The sequence below is a fragment of the Balaenoptera physalus genome, assembly GCF_965194825.1.
Source record: "Balaenoptera physalus genome assembly, chromosome: 4".
Taxonomy (NCBI): domain Eukaryota; kingdom Metazoa; phylum Chordata; class Mammalia; order Artiodactyla; family Balaenopteridae; genus Balaenoptera; species Balaenoptera physalus.
In genome coordinates this window covers 110,099,228-110,122,076 of record NC_138891.1, presented here as the reverse complement: position 1 = coordinate 110,122,076, position 22,849 = coordinate 110,099,228, and the positions used below count along the sequence as shown (strand labels likewise).

The following is a 22,849-nucleotide window of genomic DNA, read 5'->3' as shown; positions in this document are numbered from 1 at the left end:
ACAGTCTCTATGGAAAACAGTGGGCAGCTCTTAAAACAAAACAAAACAGCTAGACCTACCGTGTGACCCAGCAATTACATTCTGGATATATATCTGAAGGAAATTAAATGTTATCTCAAAGAGATATCTACACTCCCATGTCCACTGCAGCATTATTTGCCATGGCCAAGACATGGAAACAACCTAAGTGTTCCTCAATGGGTGCATGGCTAAAGAAAATGTGAGATATACATATAGCAAAATATTATTCAGCCATAGTAAAGAAGGAAATCTGCCGTTTGCAAAAACAAACAATGGATAAACCTTGAGGGCATTATACTAAGCAAAGTAAGTCAGAGAAAGACAAATACTGTATGATCTCACTTTTATGTGTAATCTAAAGACAAACAAACACACTGAAATAGAAAGCAGATTGGTTGTTGCCAGGGATGGACAGTGACGTTTGAGGGAAATGGGTGAATGTTGTCAGAGGGTAGAAACTTGACAAAATTATAAGATAAATGATTTGTGGGGATGTAACGTACAGCATGGTGACTGTAGTTTACAATACTGGATTGCATATTTGAAATTTACTAAGAGAACAGATCCTTAAGGTTCTCACCACACACAAAAAAAAACTTGTAATTATGTGAGGTGATTGGATGTGTTAATTACCCTTAATTGGTAATTATTTTGCAATGTAAACATACATCAAATCTTTATATTGTGTATCTTAAGCGTACACAATGTTATGTTAATTATATCTTAATAAAAATGGAAAAAATAAAACCACATAATCTAGAGCAAACATCTAAAACATTTAAAGTCTAGTGTTATAGACTATGTAAAATAATAAGCAAAATACTTGATCATATCAACGTATGTTTAAATATACTAATGCTAAGACACCAAGACACCATATATATTTCATTGACTTATATAACATTTTATAGCAAAGCTTTCTCTAAATCTGATATACTTTCGCTTTGAAGACAATATTTAAAAATTTTTTTTCAGTATTTATAACAGATATTTTGTATATTAATTTTTCAAGAAAATTTAAAATGCTATGAAATACTTTATGAAGACTATGTGATGAAAAGGGAAGTTATAATGTAACATATAAGATACCATTCCCCTTTCAGGTATCATATTTCCTATCAAAGAAAATAAATCTAACATTTTTGAATGCTCCAAGATGATGAAATATTATATACCAATCAAAAGCAAAGTAAAAATTAAAGACAAGAACATATACTAGGTAATTTTCATTGAACAACATTTCAAGAATATTTTCTATTTGAAATAAGCAAAATAAAACATGAAATATATATAACATATTGAATATATGCTTTTAAACAAAAAACACAAAATTTAACACGAATATTCTGTAACAGGAGGATGAATTGTCCATTATTTACTAAATATGCTGGAACTTTGTAATTCCTGCACAAGAAACTTTGTCTTTCCAAAAGTAAATAATGTGCTAAAATGAATGATTACTTTCTAATCATGAATGGCAACAATCTTCTGGTCAAGGCTTATGTCAGTAATTTCTTAAGCCTAGACAGTAGTTTTCAATTCTTTCTTTCTTTTTATCATACCTGGCTTATTACAGAAAATATATTGTGTTTTGGAAAACTCTTTCCTGTACTTTCTAGCATTAAACAAACAGGCTTATTTCACTGATTAGAAAAGAATGCATATATTATACAAAATTTTCTAATTATTCTGAAGAGATAAATTGGAATATAACCGTATAATCCAACTCCCTTCAAATATTTAAGAAGTGTAGAATTGAGTTTTAATAAAACCATACCAAGTTTGGTGGTGCTTATATCTATAAATACTTTGAGAAGTTTTTAGAAGGGGATAATTTTAGATAAATTATAAATCATACTATGAGTTTAGTATTTGAAAAGCATTCATTATATTAATTCATTAATTTTTATCATGGGTTCCTAGCTTACAGAACGAAATATTTATATTTGGAAATTATTACTGCATAATTAATATCATAGAGAATGAAATATACTGTATTCTGTCACATAAAAACTTACCTGCCAACATTTTACCATTTTGACCCATAAAAACATCAATTCTATATGTTTCAACTAATATATCTATGAAGTAGACAACAAGTAGTTTTACTGAATGTCATACTTAGAAAACCTCTCTCCATGTATATTGAAAAATAAAGTGCTCAAAAAAATTTATAAGAATTTGAAATTGTGTTTGCGTGAAACTATTTCTACTAAATGGAAAAACTTACCAGTAGTTATTTGATATCAAAAATGATATGGAACTCCAAGTACTGACAATAAAGATCTTTAATTTTATATAGAAGGGGCAAAATTTTCATATTCACAAAGTCAATTACTTGGACTGTTTAAAAAGCTTAACACTGGAAGTTGTGATATAGGCTCTCAATCTATTGGCTAGTTTAGTTGACATTAGTTATCAATTAGATATCAGTGCAATTGAGTAGTTGGAGTCAATCCTAACATCCAAGTTTCTATCTTAAAGGCTTAGGGAATAATGCCAGTAAATAAGAAATGGGAGAACAGAAAATCAAGACATTTAGGGTGAAAAGATCTGAGATCAGTTTGGGACATGATGAATGTAAGATACTTATGACTTATCTAAATAAACCTGACTAGGAGGAAGGGATAAGTACATGGAGTTTCAGAAGAAGAGTTAAACAGGAGTTGAAATTTTTGGAATTATCAGCATATTAAGTATATGGAAATCATAAGAAAAGATAGAATCTTCCATAAAATCTATCAAAAAAACAACTGCTCCTAGTCAAGTAGATAAAAAGGATAAGTTTCTCTTTACAGAGCTCTCATTTCAAAAGATAAAACACTATGTAAATGTCTTATATATAGAAAGGATGATCAACAAAAATGACACCAAATTTAAACCCTTTAAAATATAAGGAATGAATCCAATACCATTTGACCAATAAGTCAGAGAAAGAAAATGTAAAATTTAAAAATATTTTATAGCTTTATTATAACTTATAGCTCATACAACTTAACCACTGTGAGTATACAATTCAGTGTTTTTTAAAGTAAATTTATAGATGTGTGCAAATATAATCCAGTGTAAGAACATTTTTATTATCCTTAAAATATCTCTCAAAATTCATTTTTACTCAATCCCCAATCACACCCTCCTAGTCCCAGGCAAACACTGATCTAATTATTGTATCTATATGTATCTTTTCTAGACACTTCAAATGAAATGGACTCATAGAATATTTAATATTTTTCATCTAGCTTTTACAATTAGAATGGTGTATTTTTGAGGTTTACCATGCCAAGGAGTGTATCAGAAGTTTGCTCCTTTATATTGCCAAATGGTATTCCATTGTATGGATTTGTGACATTCTGTTTATTCAAAAGTTGAACAACATTTGATTTATCCTAAAGAAAATTTCAGCATCTATTGGAACATTCTTCTTAATCTAGTAATATTTAAAAGAAAATGATGCCCCTACCACCCTTCATTCCTTAACCAGTAAAATCAGATTATTTTAAAGACACCTTAAGTTTTAGAAAACTGACTTGGCCTTCATCTCAGGTTTTCAAGTTTTAAACGTTGGATGAATAAACATCATCTTTCTCTTCCCTTCTCGAGTTTCCCTTTTGCCCATAAATTGTGAAGTCTATTAAATTCTCCCTCTTCTCTGTCTCAGACATCTATCTCTCTTTCCATTTGAAATGTCAGAAGTCTAAGAACTAATCATTTAAACATACTTTCTGGTAGAAAAATACTTTCTGTGTTTTTGCTCAGAAATAAAAAATTCCTTTCATTTCCAGTAAAGAATTCTGCAGATATAAGTGTTTATGACCTCAAGAATGTGTCCTATTTTGATCCTTGTGCAATGGGATAGAAATGTGCACAGTTAGTGGGAAAATTTTTCTTACTCTCTAGAAGTTGAGTATATCTCTCTAGTATATCATTCCTTAATATAACATAGGCATCTATTTTCAGTTATAAAACACTCCTCATCCAAACTACATAAATCAGAGAGTTTCTTTACAAGGAAATTTAAACACACTGTCCTTCTGCTAACAAAATACACAGCTTAGAATGTGTGAGAAATGAAAAGATAATATACAGTAATTTTTTTAAAGGCAATATAAAGAAAATTTAATATCAGAACAAAAAAGGCCTAAACAATGTAAAGGCAATTTTATATTAGTAAGAGTTTCAACTGACAAAGAATATAAGGGGCAAGTATTTCTATGCGTAGAAGACACATAAATACATTTAAAAAAATTGAAATATGAGAGAAAACTGATAGTAACAGCTTAAATTGCAGATTTTAATAGACATCTCTTTGACAAAACAAATAAATGAACAAAATGATTCTATATGATATTTACAATTTTTGACAATACATATCAAATACTATGCCTTATAAATAGAAAATTCATTACAGCTATGCCACCAAAAAAACCCATTTGTTTCCTAAAAATAAAAAGCAATTCTCTTATTTTAATAAAATAATCAAAACAGTAGTCTTAAAGAGATCACAAAGATAAATAAACCAACTGAAAATTTGAAGGAAAAAAATCTTTATCATTCATGAATTTAAAGTGGTACTCATAATAGCATTCATAGTTCATATAGAAAATTGATTATGAAAATATATGCATCAAATCAAATCAATTGCAGTCAAAGCTGCAATTAGAAACATAACTATAGTCTGAAACCTCTGAATTGTAGACTAAAAGAATTAATGTAGAAATTTATGTAAAATAATAAAGCAGAAAAAAAAAAAAGACCATAAACCTAAGAAATAAACTGAATAAATTAAGATTAAAATCAAACTAAGAAATTAGGGAATCAATCTTAGCATTTCTTTCTTACTTAATAAATCCAAACTCTGATCTCAGGGAGAGGGGGTAAAAATAACAAAAAGTAAAAAAAACTGGGAAGTTTGATAAAGAATGAGAGAGTTTACAAACACAAACTTGAGAAGGAAAAATGGAATATACAAAAAAGGTAGAAAGGATTTTGCTTGTATTTATTTTTGTCTGTAATTATTCTTTAAACTAGATGATATTTATGCAACTCTATAATAATATTTTTTTTTATAAAACAAATTATTTTCTTGGAAAATGTAAGTTAAAGTGGACTGAAAGGAGAATGGTAAAAATTTGATTAGAGCAATAATCATCAAAGATTTAGAAAAAAAGCTTTCAGTGTAATCAAAGGTCCATTTTCCTATTATGTTCCATTTATGTAAGTTAAAATACTTCTGATAAATTCTATCCTATATTTTTTAAAACTTGAAAGAGGAAAAGTACCTAAAGTATATGATAATGCAATAATAGCCTAGAATTTTGTGCTCTACTGAAAAAAAAAAAAGTTACAGATCTTCTTCAAATATTAGCATTAATACAAAATGATAAATGAAATAGAAGTAATTAATCAATAATTATCTGGTCAAAGAGAATTTACTATAGTAACAGAATTATTTAAGATCATATAAGTTTTAATATAATTTATCATATCATCTGTTCATAGGAAAATTACAATAAAAATTAACAATTCTAAATATGTATTGGTTCTATTTACATATGTGTGTTAACATTTTCTCTGGAAATGTATTTTATTTATTTTCCAAATTCTAAAATATATTTAAATTACTTGCAATAAAGTTATTTTCTAGGAATTTATGCTACATAAGTAAAATATTCTAAAAGCTGGGCATCAATTCTTAATTTAAAAAAAATGCTAATATGGATTAAATGAACTGTAATAGATAATAATGTATTATTTTAGTATATCTGCTTATAATAGAATTGTATGAAGAGATTAAGTATTGTAGCCATGTTGCAAAAGAAGATTCAATGACTAAGGAATACGTTCAGTTTACATAGCACAGAAATAGAGGCAGATGGGTGAATAGCAGACGATGCTATCTTTGTAAAACAAGTTAACAAGTGAACTGTCTGCTGTAGACATGTAGATGGGCAGAGGAGAATGACCCTCCCCCCAAAAAAGGTCAAGTAAATGGTATTTTTTTCCTCAGGGGTTGATTAGGCAAGTTTAATTTACTTATTGGTTTTCAAAAGATCATATATACCATCTCTAAGTCAGATAAAATTTACATGAATATTTTTAATTGATTACCTTGGTAACCAAGATAAGGATATCAATATAGCTATTAATAAGAATAATATAAAATAACAGACAGAAATTCAAAATGAACAGCTATGTTATCAACATCACTGATTCCTATCTTCTTCTATGCTGTACTTTATTAGTTCCTACAAATGTAGATATATACTACGTTATTATCACTCTCCATTGTGTTTTTTTCACCCAGCTCCACTTACAGAGCTATAAAACCTCACAGCCCACATAAAGAAAATCTACATATGTAAAAATGAAGCTAAACACTGTCCAAAAATTTTTCAGAATGCTTTGCTGTGTTTAGCACAGAATGTACTTTACAGAGATTTGATGTAATACTGACGGCAGAAGTCCTTATTCCAATTTGATACTAGTATAATTTGTCATATAACTCTAGTCTTTTGCCTGCCATGCCTCAAATTTTTCATTTGACACTGCTTCTTTATGGAATATTCACAATGTGACTGAAAATTGGCATGTTTTCAGTTCTTCAGAATACTGTTGACATATAACTGTCCATTTTTCCTTTATTTTAATTTTAAATGTCTCATGTTTATAAATAGGTTAGCTGTAAAATGGACTAGTGTTTGTATAATCATCAACAGTATGCCAGTATTCAAGTCCCTTCATTTTATTCCTCTGAGGATTAAATGCTTGTGGTCTTGATTATGACGCTATTAGATTAGAAACCAATTACAAAAAAAAAAGCGTTAAAAAACACAAACACATGGAGATTAAACAATATGTTATTAGATGACTAATTGATCACAGAAGAAATCAAAGAGGACATCAAATCCTGAACAAAGTACTAATAAGCAGAATTCAACAACACATGGTGTATGATCAATCCCAATTGATCATACACCATGATCAAGTGGGATTTATCCCTGGGATGCAAGGATTCTTCAATATAAGCAAATCAAACAATGTGATACACCACATTAACAAATTAAGGAACAAAAATCATCTCAATAGATGCAGAAAAAGCTTTTGACAAAATTCAACACATATTTATGATAAAAACTCTCCAGAAAATGGGCATAGAGGAAACCTACCTTAACATAATAAAAGCTGCATATGAAAAACCCACAGCAAGCATCATACTCAGTAGCGAAAAATTGAAAGCATTTCCAATAAGATCAGGAACAAGACAAGGATGTCCACTTGTGCCACTCTTATTCGACATAGTTTTGGAAGTCCTAACCACAGCAATCAAACAGGGAAAAGTAATAAAAGGAATACAAATTGGCAAAGAAGAAGTAAAACTGTCACTGTTTGCAGATGACATGATACTATACATAGAAAATGCTAAAGATGCCACCAGAAAACTACTAGAACTAATCAATGAATTTGATAAGGCAGCAGGACAAAAAATTAATGCACAGAAATCTCTGGTATTCCTACACACCAACAATGAAAAATCAGAAAGAGAAATTAGGGAAACAATCTCACTTACCATCACAACAAAAAGAATAAAATACCTAGGAAAAAACCTGCCTAAGGAGGCAAAAGATTTGTACTCAGAACTCTAAAACACTGAAGAAAGAAATCAAAGATGACATAAACAGGGAGAGAAGGAACCAATATGGTAGAGTAGAAGGACGTGCTCTCACTCCCTCTTGCAAGCACACCAGAATCACAACTAGCTGCTGGACAATCATCGACAGGAAGACACTGGAACTCACCAAAAAAGATACCCCACATCCAAAGACAAAGGAGAAGCCACAATGAGATGGTAGGAGGGGTGCAATCACAGTAAAATCAAATCCCATAACTGCTGGGTGGGTGACTCACAGACTGGCGAACACTTATACCACAGAAGTCCATCCACTGGAGTGAAGGTTCTGAGCCCCATGTCAGGCTTCACAACCTGGGGGTCCGGCAACAGCAGGAGGAATTCCTAGAGAATCAGATTTTGAAGCCTAGTGGGAATTGATTGCAGGACTTCGACAGGACTGGGGGAAACAGAGACTCCACTCTTGGAGGGCACACACAAAGTAGTGTGCACATTGGGATCCAGGGGAAGGAGCAGTGACCCTGGAGGAGACTGAACCAGACCTACCTGTTAGTGCTAGAAGGTCTCCTGCAGAAGCGAGTGGTGGCTCTCTTTCACCATGGGGACAAGGACACTGGCAGCAGAAGTTCTGGGAAGTACTCCTAGGTCTGAGCCCTCCCAGAGTCTTTCACGAGCCCCACCAAAGAGCCCAGGTAGGCTCCAGTGTTGGGTTGCCTAAGGCCAAAAAACCAATAGGGAGGGAACCTAGCCCTACCCATCAACAGTCAAGTGGATTAAAGTTTTACTGAGCTCTAACCACCAGAGCAACAGTCAGCTCTACCCACCACCAGTCTCTCCCATCAAGCCTCTTAGATAGCCTCATCCACCAGAGGGCAGACAGCAGAAGCAAGAACTACAATCCCACAGCCTGTGGAACAAAAACCACATTCACAGAAAGATAGACAAGATGAAAAGGCAGAGGGCTATATACCAGATGAAGGAACAAGATAAAACCCCAGAAAAACAACTAAATGAAGTGGATATAGGCAACCTTCCAGAAAAAGAATTCAGAATAATGATAGTGAAGATGATCAAAAACTTCGGAAAAAGAATGAAGGCAAAGATCGAGAAGATGCAAGAAATGTTTAACAAAGACCTAGAAGAATTAAAGAACAAACAAACAGAGATGAACAATACAATAACTGAAATAAAAACTACACTAGAAGGAATCAATAGCAGAATAACTGAGGCAGAAGAACGGATAAGTGACCTGGAAGACAGAATGGTGGAATTCACTGCTGCAGAATAGACTAAAGAAAAAAGAATGAAAAAAAATGAAGACAGCCTCTGGGACAACATTAAACGCAACATCATTTGCATTATAGGGGTCCCAGAAGGAGAAGAGAGAGAGAAAGGACCAGAGAAAATATTTGAAGAGATTATAGTCAAAAACTTCCCTAACATGGGAAAGGAAATAGCTACCCAAGTCCAGGAAGAGCAGAGAGTCCCATACAGGATAAACCCAAGGAGAAACATGCCGAGACACATAGTAATCAAATTGGCAAAAATTAAAGACAATTTATTGAAAGCAGCAAGGGAAAAAATGACAAATAACATACAAGGGAACTCCCATAAGGTTAACAGCTGATTTCTCAGCAGAAACTCTACAAGCCAGAAGGGAGTGGCATGAAATACTTAAAGTGATGAAAGGGAAGAACCTATAAGCAAGATTACTCTACCCAGCAAGGATCTCATTCAGATTCAATGGAGAAATCAAAAGCTTTACAGACAAGCAAAAGCTAAGAGAATTCAGCACCACCAAACCAGCTCTACAACAAATACTAAAGGAACTTCTCTAAGTGGGAAATACAAGAGTAGAAAAGGACCTACAATAACAAACCAAAAACTATTAAGAAAATGGTAATAGGAACATACTTATCAATAATTACTTTAAATGTGAATGGATTAAATGTTCCAACCAAAAGACACAGGCTTGCTGAATGGATACAAAAGCAAGACCCATATATATGCTGTCTACAAGAGACCCACTTCAGACCTAGGGACACATACAGACTGAAAGTGAGGGGATGGAAAAACATATTCCATGCAAATGGAAATCAAAAGAAAGCTGGAGTAGCTATATTCATATCAGATAAAATAGACTTTAAAATAAAGAGTGTTACAAGAGACAAGGAAGGACACTACATAATGATCAAGGGATCAATCCAAGAAGAAGATATAACAATTATATCAAATATATATGCAAATATATATGCACCCAAAATAGGAGCACCTCAATACATAGGCAAGTGCTAACAGCTATAAAAGAGGAAATCGACAGTAACACAATAATAGTGGGAGACTTTAATACCTCATTTACGCCAATGGACAGATCATCCAAAATGAAAATAAATAAGGAAACAGAAGCTTTAAGTGACACAATAGACCAGATAGATTTAATTGATATTTATAGGACATTCCATCCAAAAACAGCAGATTACACTTTCTTCTCAGGTATGCATGGAACATTCTCCAGGATAGATCATATCTTAGGTCACAAATCAAGCCTCAGTAAATATTTTTTAAAAAATAATGTATTTATTTATTTTTTTGGCTGTGTTGGGTCTTCGTTTCTGTGCAAGGGCTTTCTCTAGTTGTGGCAAGCGGAGGTCACTCTTCATCACGGCCTCTCTTGTTGCAGGGCACAGGCTCCAGATGCGCAGGCTCAGTAGTTGTGGCTCACAGGCCTAGTTGCTCTGCGGCATGTGGGATCTTCCCAGACCAGGGCTTGAACCCATGTCCCCTGCATTAGCAGGCAGATTCTCAACCACTGCACCACCAGGGAAGCCAAGCCTCAGTAAATTTCAGAAAATTGAAATCATATCAAGCATCTTTTCTGACCACAATGCTATGAGGTTAGAAATGAATTACAGGAAAAAAACGTAAAAAAAAAAAAAAAAAAAACCACATGGAGGCTAAACAATATGTTACTAAATAACAAAGAGATCCATGAAGAAATCAAAGAGGAAATCAAAAAATATCTAGAGACAAATGACAATGAAAACACGATGATCCAAAACCTATGGGATGCAGCAAAAAGAGTTCTAAGAGGGAAGTTTATAGTTACACAAGCCTACCTCAAGAAACAAGAAAAATCTGAAGTAAACAATCTAACCTTACACCTAAAGGAACTAGAGAAATAAGAATAAACAAACCCAAAGTGGGCAGAAGGAAAGAAATCATAAAGATCAGAGCAGAAATAAGTGAAATAGAAACAGAGAAAACAATAGCAAAGATCAATAAAACTAAAAGCTGGTTCTTTGAGAAGATAAACAAAGTTGATAAACCATTAGCCAGACTCATCAAGAAAAAGAGGGAGAGGACTCAAATCAATAAAATTAGAAATGAAAAAGTAGAAGTTACAACAGACACCGCAGAAATACAAAGCATCCTAAGAGACTACTACTAGCAACCCTGTGCCAATAAAATGGACAACCTGGAAGAAATGGACAAATTCTTAGAAAGGTATAACCTTCCAAGACTGAATCAGGAAGAAACAGAAAATATGAACAGACCAATCACAAGTAATGAAATTGAAACTGTGATGAAAAATCCTCCAACAAACAAAAGTCCAGGACCAGATGGCTTCACAGGTGAATTCTATCAAACATTTATAGAAGAGCTAACACCCATCCTTCTCAAACTCTTCCAAAAAATTGCAGAGGAAGGAAGACTCCCAAACTCATTCTATGAGGCCACCATCACCCTGATACCAAAACCAGAAAAAGATTCTACACAAAAAGAAAATTACAGACCTATATCACTAATGAATAGAGATGCAAAAATCCTAACAAAATACTAGCAAACAGAATCCAACAACACATTAAAAGGATCATACACCACAATCAAGTGGGATTTATCCCAGGGATGCAAGGATTCTTCAGTATATGCAAATCAATCAATGTGATACAGCATATTAACAAATTGAAGAATAAAAACCATATGATCATCTCAATACATGCAGAAATAGCTTTTGACAAAATTCAACACCCATCTATGATTAAAAACTCTCCAGAAAGTGGGCGTAGAGGGAACCTACATCAACATATTAAAGGCCATATATGACAAACCCACAACAAACATCATTCTCAATGGTTAAGAACTGAAAGCATTTCCTCTAAGATCAGGAAGGAGACAAGGATATCCACTCTCACCACTATTATTCAACATAGTTTTGGAAGTCTTAGCCACGGCAATCAGAGAAGAAAAAGAAATAAAAGCAATACAAATTGGAAAATAAAAAGTAAAACTGTCACTGTTTGCAGATGACATGATACTATACATAGAGAATACTAAAAATGCCACCAGAAAACTACTAGACCTAATCAATGAATTTGGTAAAGTTGCAGGATACAAAATTAATGCACAGAAATCTCTTACATTCCTATACACTAATGATGAAAAAACTGAAAGAGAAATTATGGAAACACTCCCATTTACTATTGCAACAAAAAGAATAAAATACCTAGGAATAAATCTACCTAAGAAGACAAAAGACCTGTATGCAGAAAACTATAAGACAGTGTTGAAAGAAATTAAAGATGATACCAACAGATGGAGAGATATACCATGTTCTTGGATTGTAAGAATCAATATTGTGAAAATGACTATACTACCCAAAGCAATCTACAAATCCAATGCAATCCTTATCAAATTACCAATGTCATTTTTTATGGAACTAGAACAAATCATCTTAAAATTTGTATGGAGACACAAAAGACCCCAAATAGCCAAAGCAGTCTTGAGGGAAAAGAACGTAGCTGGAGGAATCAGATTCCCTGATTTCAGACTATACTACAAAGCTACAGTAATCAAGACAATATGGTACTGGCACAAAAACAGAAACATAGATCAATGGAACAAGATAGAAAGCCCAGAGATAAACCCACGCACCTAAGGTAAAATAATCTATGACAAAGGAGGAAAGGATATACAATGGTGAAAAGACAGTCTCTTCAATAAGTAGTGCTGGGAAAACTGGACACCTACATGTAAAAGAATGAAATTAGAACACTCCCTAACACCATACACAAAAATAAACTCAAAATGGATTCGAGACCTAAATGTAAGACTGGACACTATAAAACTCTTAGAGGAAAACATAGGAAGAACAATCTTTGACATAAATCACAGCAAGATATTTTTTGATCCACCTCCTAGAGTAATAGAAATAAAAACAAAAATAAACAAATGGGACCTAATGAAACTTAAAAGCTTTTGCACAGCAAAGGAAACCATAAACAAGACGAAAAGACAACCCTCAGAATGGGAGAAAATATTTGCAAATGAATCAATGGACAAAGTATTAATCTCCAAAATATATAAACAGCTCATGCAGCTCAATATTAAAGAAACAAACAACCCAATCCATAAATGGGCAGAAGACCTAAATAGACATTTCTCCTAAGAAGACATACAGATGGCCAAGAAGCACATGAAAAGCTGCTCAACATCACTAATTATTAGAGAAATGCAAATCAAAACTACAATGAGGTATCACCTCACACCAGTTAGAATGGGCATCATCAGAAAATCTACAAACAACAAATGCTGGAGAGGGTGTGGAGAAGAGGGAACCCTCTTGCACTGTTGGTGGGAATGTAAATTGATACAGCCACTACGGAGAACAGTATGGAGGTTCCATGAAAACTAAAAATAGAATTACCATATGATCCAGCAATCCCACTACTGGGCATATACCCAGAGAAAACCATAATTCTAAAAGATATATGCACCCCAATGATCAGTGCAGCACTCTTTACAATAGCCAGGTCATGGAAGCAACCTAAATGCCCATCGACAGACGAATGGCTAAAGAAGATGTGGTACATATATACAATGGAATATTACTCAACCCTAAAAAGGAACGAAATTGAGTCATTTTTTGTGACATGGATGGATCTAGAGACTGTCATACATAGTGAAGTAAGTCAGAAAGAGAAGAACAAATATCGTATATTAACGCATGTATGTGGAACCTAGAATAATGGTACAGATGAACAGGTTTGCAGGGCGGAATTTGAGACACAGATGTAGAGAATAAACATATGGACACCAAGCGGAGAAAACCGCAGTGGGATGGGGATGGTGGTGTGCTGAATTGGTCAATTGGGATTGACATGTATACACTGATGTGTATAAAACTGATGACTAATAAGAACCTGCAGTGTAAAAAATCAAACAAACAAAACAACTAATACTAAACTTTCTTTGGGTTATTTGTATGGAAATATGTTAATATAAATGTTTCAGACATTACATGAAATTTCTAAAAATATTATACATTCTGGTATAATGTTATAAGTCATAATTCTAGTTATTACTTTAAAGTGTATATCTCAGAAATAACTAAATTTCCTTGTCAATTGCATTATTATGAACTTTCATCAAATCTTTAACCATGGTCATTTTTAAGTCTTTTGTCATTTACAGACAGTTCTGGGTGTACTCTGATGCTTTTGCAAAAAAGTTCCTATAAAAGGGTTTCATCTTCAAGGAATTCATGGAAAAGACTCTGACAAGTACAGGTTTCTGGTAACTGACTATACTGCTGAACTGAATGAATAAGCATTTTCAGAACTCTAATGGAAAACTGATGAATTCTTAAAAGTGCTAACAAAAGATCAAGATGAAAAAAAAATTAATTACATGGGACTGAGTAAACTGATGAGGATGATTATAATTTTTGTGACTTTCTGTTTTAATAAAGAAAAAAAAAATCCCACAAGGACTCAGAGGCAAAAAATATACAAATCAATTTTCACTGCAAATTAAAGGAGCTGTTACAGTGGAGGATTACTGGACTGAATGTCAATATTATGACATAGTATGAGTGTGTTTCGTGTTTGGTAATTGCAATCATTGTTGCTTTTGTTGTGGTCATACATTTACAAGGCTTGTTGTCAGTTTATTTATCTCTCGTAAAAATAAAATACAGTGTGTGTGTGTGGAAAAAAAAAGATGACATAAACAGATGGAGAAATATACCATGTTCTTGGATTGGAAGAATCAATATTGTGAAAATGACTGTACTATCGAAAGCAATCTATGATTCAATGCAAATAGAACAACCAATGGCATTCTTCACAGAATTAGAACAAAATTTTTACAATTCATGTGGAAACACAAAAGACCCTGAATAGCAAAAGCAATCTTGAGAAAGAAAAATGGAATTGGAGTAATCAGGCTCCCCAACTTCATACTATACCACAAAGCTCAATAATCAAGACAGTATGGTACTGGCACAAAAACAGAGATATAGACCAATGGTATAGGATGGAATGCCCAGAGATAAACCCACGCACATATGGCCACTTAATTTATGACAAAGGAGGCAAGAACATACAATGGAGAAAAGGCAGTCTCTTTAATAAATGGTGTGGGGAAAACTGGACAGCTACATGTAAAAGAATGAAACTAGAACTCTACCTAACATCATACACAAAAATAAACTCAAAATGGATTAAAGACCTAAATGTAAGACCAGACACTATAAAACTCTTAGAGGAAAACATAGGACAAGCACTCTTTGACATAAGCCACAGCAAGATCCTTTTTGACCCATCTCCTAGAGTAATGGAAATAAAAACAAAAATAAACAAATTGGACTTAAACTCAAAAGCTTTTGCACAGCAAAGGAAACCATAAACAAGACAAAAAGACAACCCTCAGAATGGGAGAAAATATTTGCAAATGAAATAACAGACAAAGGATTAATCTCCAAATTATACAAACAGCTCATGGACTTCAACATCAAAAAAAACAAACAGGTTAAAAAATGGGCAGAAGACCTAAATAGACATTTCACCAAGGAACACATACAGATGGCCAAGAGGCACAGGAAAAGATGCTCAACATTACTAATTATTAGAGAAGTGCAAATCAAAACTACAATGACTTATCACCTCATTCCAGTCAGAATGGCCATTATCAAAATATCTAGAAACCATAAATGCTGGAAAGGGTGTGGTGAAAAGGGAACTCTCCTGCACTGCTGGTGGGAATGTAAATTGATACAACCACTATGGGAAAAAATAAGGAAGTTCCTTAAAATATGAAAAATAAAACTACCATATGACCCAGCAATCCCACTAATATATGACCCAGCATATACCCTGAGAAAACCAAAACCCAAAAATAGACATGCCACAGTGTTCATTACAGCACTATTTACAATGGTAGGATATGGAACCAACCAAAATGTCCATCGAGAGATGAATGGATAAAGAAGATGTGGCACATATATACAATGGAATATTACTCAGCCATAAAAAGAAATGAAATTGAATTATTTGTAGTGAGGTGGATGGACCTAGAGTCTGTCATACAGAGTGAAGTAAGTCAGAAAGAGAAAAAGAAATACCGTATGCTAACACATATATAAGGAATCTAAAAAAAAAAAAAAAAAAAAAAATCGTTCTGATGAACCTAGGCCAGAGCAGGAATAAAGATGTAGACATAGAGAATGGACTTGAGGACATGGGGTGGGAGGGGGAAGCTGGGGTGAAGTGAGAGCGACGACATATATACACTACTGAATGTAAAATAGCTAGTGGGAAGCAGCAGCATAGCACAGGGAGATCATCTCAGTGCTTTGCGATAACCTACAGGGGTGGGATAGGGAGGTTGGGAGGGAGGCTCAAGAGGGAGGGGATATGGGGATATATGTATGCATATGGTTGATTCACTTTAGTGTACAACAGAAAGTAACAAAGTATTGTGAAGCAATTATACTCCTGTAGAGATCTATTTAAAGAAAAAAAAAAAAAAACATACACAAGGACAAATGACAATGAAAACACAATGGGGGCGGCCTCGGGAAGATGGCGGAAGAGTAAGACGCGGAGATCACCTTCCTTCCCACAGATACAGTAGAAATACATCTACACGTGGAACTGCTCCTACAGAACACCCACTGAACGCTGGCAGAAAACGTCCGACCTCCAAAAAGGCAAGAAACTCCCCCCGTACTTGGGTAGGGCAAAAGAAAAAAGAAATAACAGAGACAAAAGAATAGGGACGGCACCTGCACCAGTGGGAGGGAGCCGTGAAGGAGGAAAGATTTCCACGCACCAGGAAGCCCCTTCGCGGGCAGAGACTGTGGGTGGCAGAGGGGGGAAGCTTTGGAGCCACGGAGGAGAGCGCAGCCACAGGGGTGCGGAGGGCAAAGCGGAGAGGTTCCCGCACAGAGGAGCGGTGCCGACCAGCACTCTCCAGCCCGAGAGGCTTGTCTGCTCACCCGCCGGAGCGGGCAGGGCTGGGAGCTGAGGCTCGGGCTTTGGTCAGATCAGATCACAGGGAGAGGACTGGGGTTGGCGGCATGAAAACAGCCTGAAGGGGTTAGCGCACAGCAGCTGGCTGGGAGGGAGACCGGGAAAAAGTCTGCAGCTGCCGAAGAGGCAAGAGACTTTTTCTTGCCTCTTTGTTTCACGGCACGCAAGGAGAGGGGATTCAGAGCGCCGCCTAAACGAACTCCAGAGAAGGGCGTGAGCCGCGGCGATCAGCGCAGACCCCACAGCAACAGGGGCGCAGAGGAAAAAATGGAGAGACACCCGCACAGAGGCTCGGCGCCAAGCAGCACTCACCAGCCCCAGAGGCTTGTCTGCTCGGCAGGCGGGGCTGGGAGCTGAGGCTCGGGCTTCCCTAGGATCGCAGGGAGAGGACTGGGGCTGGCGGCGTGAACACAGCCTGAAGGGGTTAGCGCACCACAGCTGGCTGGGAGGGAGACCGGGAAAAGGTCTGCAGCTGCCGAAGAGGCAAGAGACTTTTTCTTGCCTCTTTGTTTCGCTGAGCGCAAGGAGAGGGTATTCAGAGTGCCGCCAAAACGAACTCCAGAGAAAGGCGCGAGCCGCGGCGATCAGCACGGACCCCAGAGACGGGCGTGAGACGCTGGGGCTGCTGCTGCCGCCTCCAAAAAGCCTGTGTGTGAGCACAGGTCACTCTCCACATCGCCCCTCCCGGGAGCCTGTGCAGCCCGCCACTTCCAGGGTCCCGTGATCCGGGGACAAGTTCCCCGGGAGAACGCACTGCCCGCCTCAGGCAGGTGCAACGTCACGCCGGCCTCGGCCGCCACAGGCTCACCCCGCCTCCTCTGTACACCTCCCTCCCCGCGGCCTGAGTGAGCCAGAGCCCCCGAAGCAGCTGCTCCTTTAACCCCGTCCTGTCTGGGCAGGGAATAGACGCCCTCAGGCGACCTACTCGCAGAGGCGGGTCCAAATCCAAAGCTGAACCCCAGGAGCTGTTCGAACAGGGAAGATAAGGGGAAATCTCTCCCAGCAGCCTTAGAAGCAGCGGATTAAAACTCCACAAACAACTTGATGTGCCTGCATCTGTTGAATACCTGAATAGACAACGAATCATCCCAAATTCAGGAGGTGGACTTTGGGAGCAGGATATATTAATTTTTCCCCTTTTCCTTTTATTTGTGAGTGTATATGTATATGCTTCTGGGTGCGATTTTGTCTGTATAGCTTTGCTTTACAATAGCTTTATTTTACTTCACTATATTATAGCCTCTTTCTTTCTTTCTATTTTTTCTCCCTTTTACTCTGAGCCGTGTGGACGAAAGGCTCTTGGTGCTCCAGCCAGGCATCAGGGCCGTGCCTCTGAGGTGGGAGAGCCAACTTCAGGACACTGGTCCACAAGAGACCTCCCAGCTCCACGTAATACCAAACGGCAAAAATCTCTCAGAGATCTCCATCTCAACATCAAGACCCAGCTTCACTCAACGACCAGCAAGCTACAGTGCTGGACACCCTATGCCAAACAACTAGCAAGACAGGAACACAGCCACATCCATTAGCAGAGAGGCTGCCTAAAATCATAATAAGGCCACAGACACCCCAAAATACACCACCAGACGTGGACGTGCCCACCAGAAAGACAAGATCCAACCTCATCCACCAGAGCTCAGGCACTAGTTCCCTCCACCAGGAAGCCTACACAACCCACTGAACCAACCTTAGCCACTGGGGACAGATACCAAAAACAACAGGAACTACGAACCTGCAGCCTGTGAAAAGGAGACCCCAAACACAGTAAGATAAGCAAAATGAGACGACAGAAAAACACACAGCAGATGAAGGAGCAGGGTCAGAACATACCAGACTTAACAAATGAAGAGGAAATAGGTAGTCTACCTGAAAAAGAATTCAGAATAATGATAGTAAGGATGATCCAAAATCTTGGAAATAGAATAGACAAAATGCAAGAAACATTTAACAAGGACGTAGAAGAACTAAAGAGGAACCAAGCAATGATGAAAACCACAATAAATGAAATTAAAAATACTCTAGATGGGATCAATAGCAGAATAACTGAGGCAGAAGAAAGGATAAGTGACCTGGAAGATAAAATGGTGGAAATAACTACTGCAGAGCAGGATAAAGAAAAAAGAATGAAAAGAACTGAGGACAGTCTCAGAGACCTCTGGGACAACATTAAACGCACCAACATTCGAATTATAGGGGTCCCAGAAGAAGAAGAGAAAAAGAAAGGGACTGAGAAGATATTTGAAGAGATTACAGTTGAAAACTTCCCTAATATGGGAAAGGAAATAGTTAATCAAGTCCTGGAAGCACAGAGAGTCCCATACAGGATAAACCCAAGGAGAAACACACCAAGACACATATTAATCAAACTGTCAAAAATTAAATATAAGGAAAACATATTAAAGGCAGCAAGGGAAAAAAAAACAAATAACACACAAGGGAATCCCCATAAGGTTAACATCTGATCTTTCAGCAGAAACTCTGCAAGCCAGAAGGGAGTGGCAGGATATACTTAAAGTGATGAAGGAGAAAAACCTACAACCAAGATTACTCTACCCAGCAAGGATCTCATTCAGATTCGATGGAGAAATTAAAACCTTTACAGACAAGCAAAAGCTGAGAGAGTTCAGCACCACCAAACCAGCTTTACAACAAATGCTAAAGGAACTTCTCTAGGCAAGAAACACAAGAGAAGGAAAACACCTACAATAACAAACCCAAAACATTTAAGAAAATGGGAATAGGAACATACATATCGATAATTACCTTGAATGTAAATGGATTAAATGCTCCCACCAAAAGACACAGGCTGGCTGAATGGATACAAAAACAAGACCCATATATATGCTGTCTACAAGAGACCCACTTCAGACCTAGAGACACATATAGACTGAAAGTGAGGGGATGGAAAAAGATATTCCATGCAAATGGAAATCAAAAGAAAGCTGGAGTAGCAATTCTCATATCAGACAAAATAGACTTTAAAATAAAGACTATTACAAGAGACAAAGAAGGACACTATATAATAATCAAGGGATCGATCCAAGAGGAAGGTATAACAATTGTAAATATTTATGCACCCAACATAGGAGCACCTCAATACATAAGGCAAATACTAACAGCCATAAAAGGGGAAATCGACAGCAACACAATCATAGTAGGGGACTTTAACACCCCACTCTCACCAATGGACAGATCATCCAAAATGAAAATAAATAAGGAAACACAAGTTTTAAATGATACATTAAACAAGATGGACTTAATTGATATTTATAGGACATTCCACCCAAAAACAACAGAATACACATTTTTCTCAAGTGTGCATGGAACAGTCTCCAGGATAGATCATATCTTGGGTCACAAATCAAGCCTTGGTAAATTTAAGAAAATTGAAATCGTATCAAGTATCTTTTCCGACAACAACGCTATGAGACTAGATATCAATTACAGGAAAAGATCTGTAAAAAATACAAACACATGGAGGCTACACAATACATTACTTAATAACGAAGTGATCACTGAAGAAATCAAAGGGGAAATCAAAAAACACCTAGAAACAAATGACAATGGAGATACGACGACCCAAAACCTATGGGACGCAGCAAAAGCAGTGCTAAGAGGGAAGTTTATAGCAATACAAGCCTACCTCAAGAAACAGGAAACATCTCGAATAAACAACCTAACCTTGCACCTAAAGCAATTAGAGAAAGAAGAACAAAAAAACCCCAAAGCCAGCAGAAGGAAAGAAATTATAAAGATCAGGTCAGAAATAAATGAAAAAGAAATGAAGGAAACAATAGCAAAAATCAATGAAACTAAAAGCTGGTTCTTTGAGAAGATAAACAAAATTGATAAACCATTAGCCAGACTCATCAAGAGAAAAAGGGAGAAGACTCAGATCAATAGAATTAGAAATGAAAAAGGAGAAGTAACCACTGACACTGCAGAAATACAAAAGATCATGAGAGATTACTACAAGCAACTCTATGCCAATAAAACGGACAACCTGCAAGAAATGGACAGATTCTTAGAAATGCACAAACTGCCGAGACTGAACCAGGAAGAAATAGAAAATATGAACAGACCAATCACAAGCACTGAAATTGAAACTGTGATTAAAAACCTTCCAACAAACAAAAGCCCAGGACCAGATGGCTTCACAGGTGAATTCTATCAAACATTTAGACAAGAGCTAACACCTATCCTTCTCAAACTCTTCCAAAATATTGCAGAGGGAGGAACACTCCCAAACTCATTCTACGAGGCCACCATCACCCTGATACCAAAACCAGACAAAGATGTCACAAAGAAAGAAAACTACAGGCCAATATCACTGATGAACATAGATGCAAAAATCCTCAACAAAATACTAGCAAACAGAATCCAACAGCACATTAAAAGGATCATACACCATGATCAAGTGGGGTTTATCCCAGGAATGCAAGGATTCTTCAATATACGCAAATCAATCAATGTGATACACCATATTAACAAATTGAAGGAGAAAAACCATATGATCATCTCAATAGATGCAGAGAAAGCTTTCGACAAAATTCAACACCCATTTATGATAAAAGCCCTGCAGAAAGTAGGCATAGAGGGAACTTTCCTCAACATAATAAAGGCCATATATGACAAACCCACAGGCAACATTGTCCTCAATGGTGGAAAACTGAAACCATTTCCACTAAGATCAGGAACAAGACAAGGTTGCCCACTCTCACCACTATTATTCAACATAGTTTTGGAAGTCTTAGCCACAGCAATCAGAGAAGAAAAATTAATAAAAGGAATCCAAATCAGAAAAGAAGATGTAAAGCTGTCACTGTTTGCAGATGACATGATACTATACATAGAGAATCCTAAAGATGCTACCAGAAAACTCCTAGAGCTAATCAATGAATTTGGTAAAGTAGCAGGATACAAAATTAATGCACAGAAATCTCTTGCATTTCTATACACTAATGACGAAAAATCTGAAAGTGAAATTAAGAAAACACTCCCGTTTACCATTGCAACAAAAAGAATAAAATATCTAGGAATAAACCTACCTAAGGAGACAAAAGACCTGTATGCAGAAAATTATAAGACACTGATGAAAGAAATTAAAGATGATACAAATAGATGGAGAGATATACCATGTTCCTGGATTGGAAGAATCAACATTGTGAAAATGACTGTACTACCCAAAGCAATCTACAGATTCAATGCAATCCCTATCAAACTACCACTGGCATTTTTCACAGAACTAGAACAAAAAATTTCACAATTTGTATGGAAACACAAAAGACCCCGAATAGCCAAAGCAATCTTGAGAACGAAAAATGGAGCTGGGAGAATCAGGCTCCCCGACTTCAGACTATATTACAAAGCTTCAGTAATCAAGACAGTTTGGTACTGGCACAAAAACAGAAATATAGATCAATGGAACAGGATAGAAAGCCCAGAGATAAACCCACACACATATGGTCACCTTATTTTTGATAAAGGAGGCAAGCATATACAGTGGAGAAAAGACAGCCTCTTCAATAAGTGGTGCTGGGAAAATTGGACAGGTACATGTAAAAGTATGAAATTAGAACACTCCCTGACACCATGCACAAAAATAAACTCAAAATGGATTAAAGACCTAAGTGTAAGGGCAGACACTATCAAACTCTTAGAGGAAAACATAGGCAGAACACTCTATGACATACAACACAGCAAGATTCTTTTTGACCCAGCTCCCAGAGAAATGGAAATAAGAACACAAATAAACAAATGGGACCTAATGAAACTTAAAAGCTTTTGCACAGCAAAGGAAACCATAAACAAGACCAAAAGACAACCATCAGAATGGGAGAAAATATTTGCAAATGAAGCAACTGACAAAGGATTAATCTCCAAGATTTAC

At 36.2% G+C, this 22,849-nt stretch overlaps 1 long non-coding RNA gene across 1 annotated transcript in view; it reads left to right on the top strand.

Moving 5' to 3' along the window:
• LOC309660155 overlaps positions 1-22,849 on the top strand; it is a 498,632-nt gene that overhangs the window by 386,113 nt on the left and 89,670 nt on the right. The window lies entirely within an intron of this gene.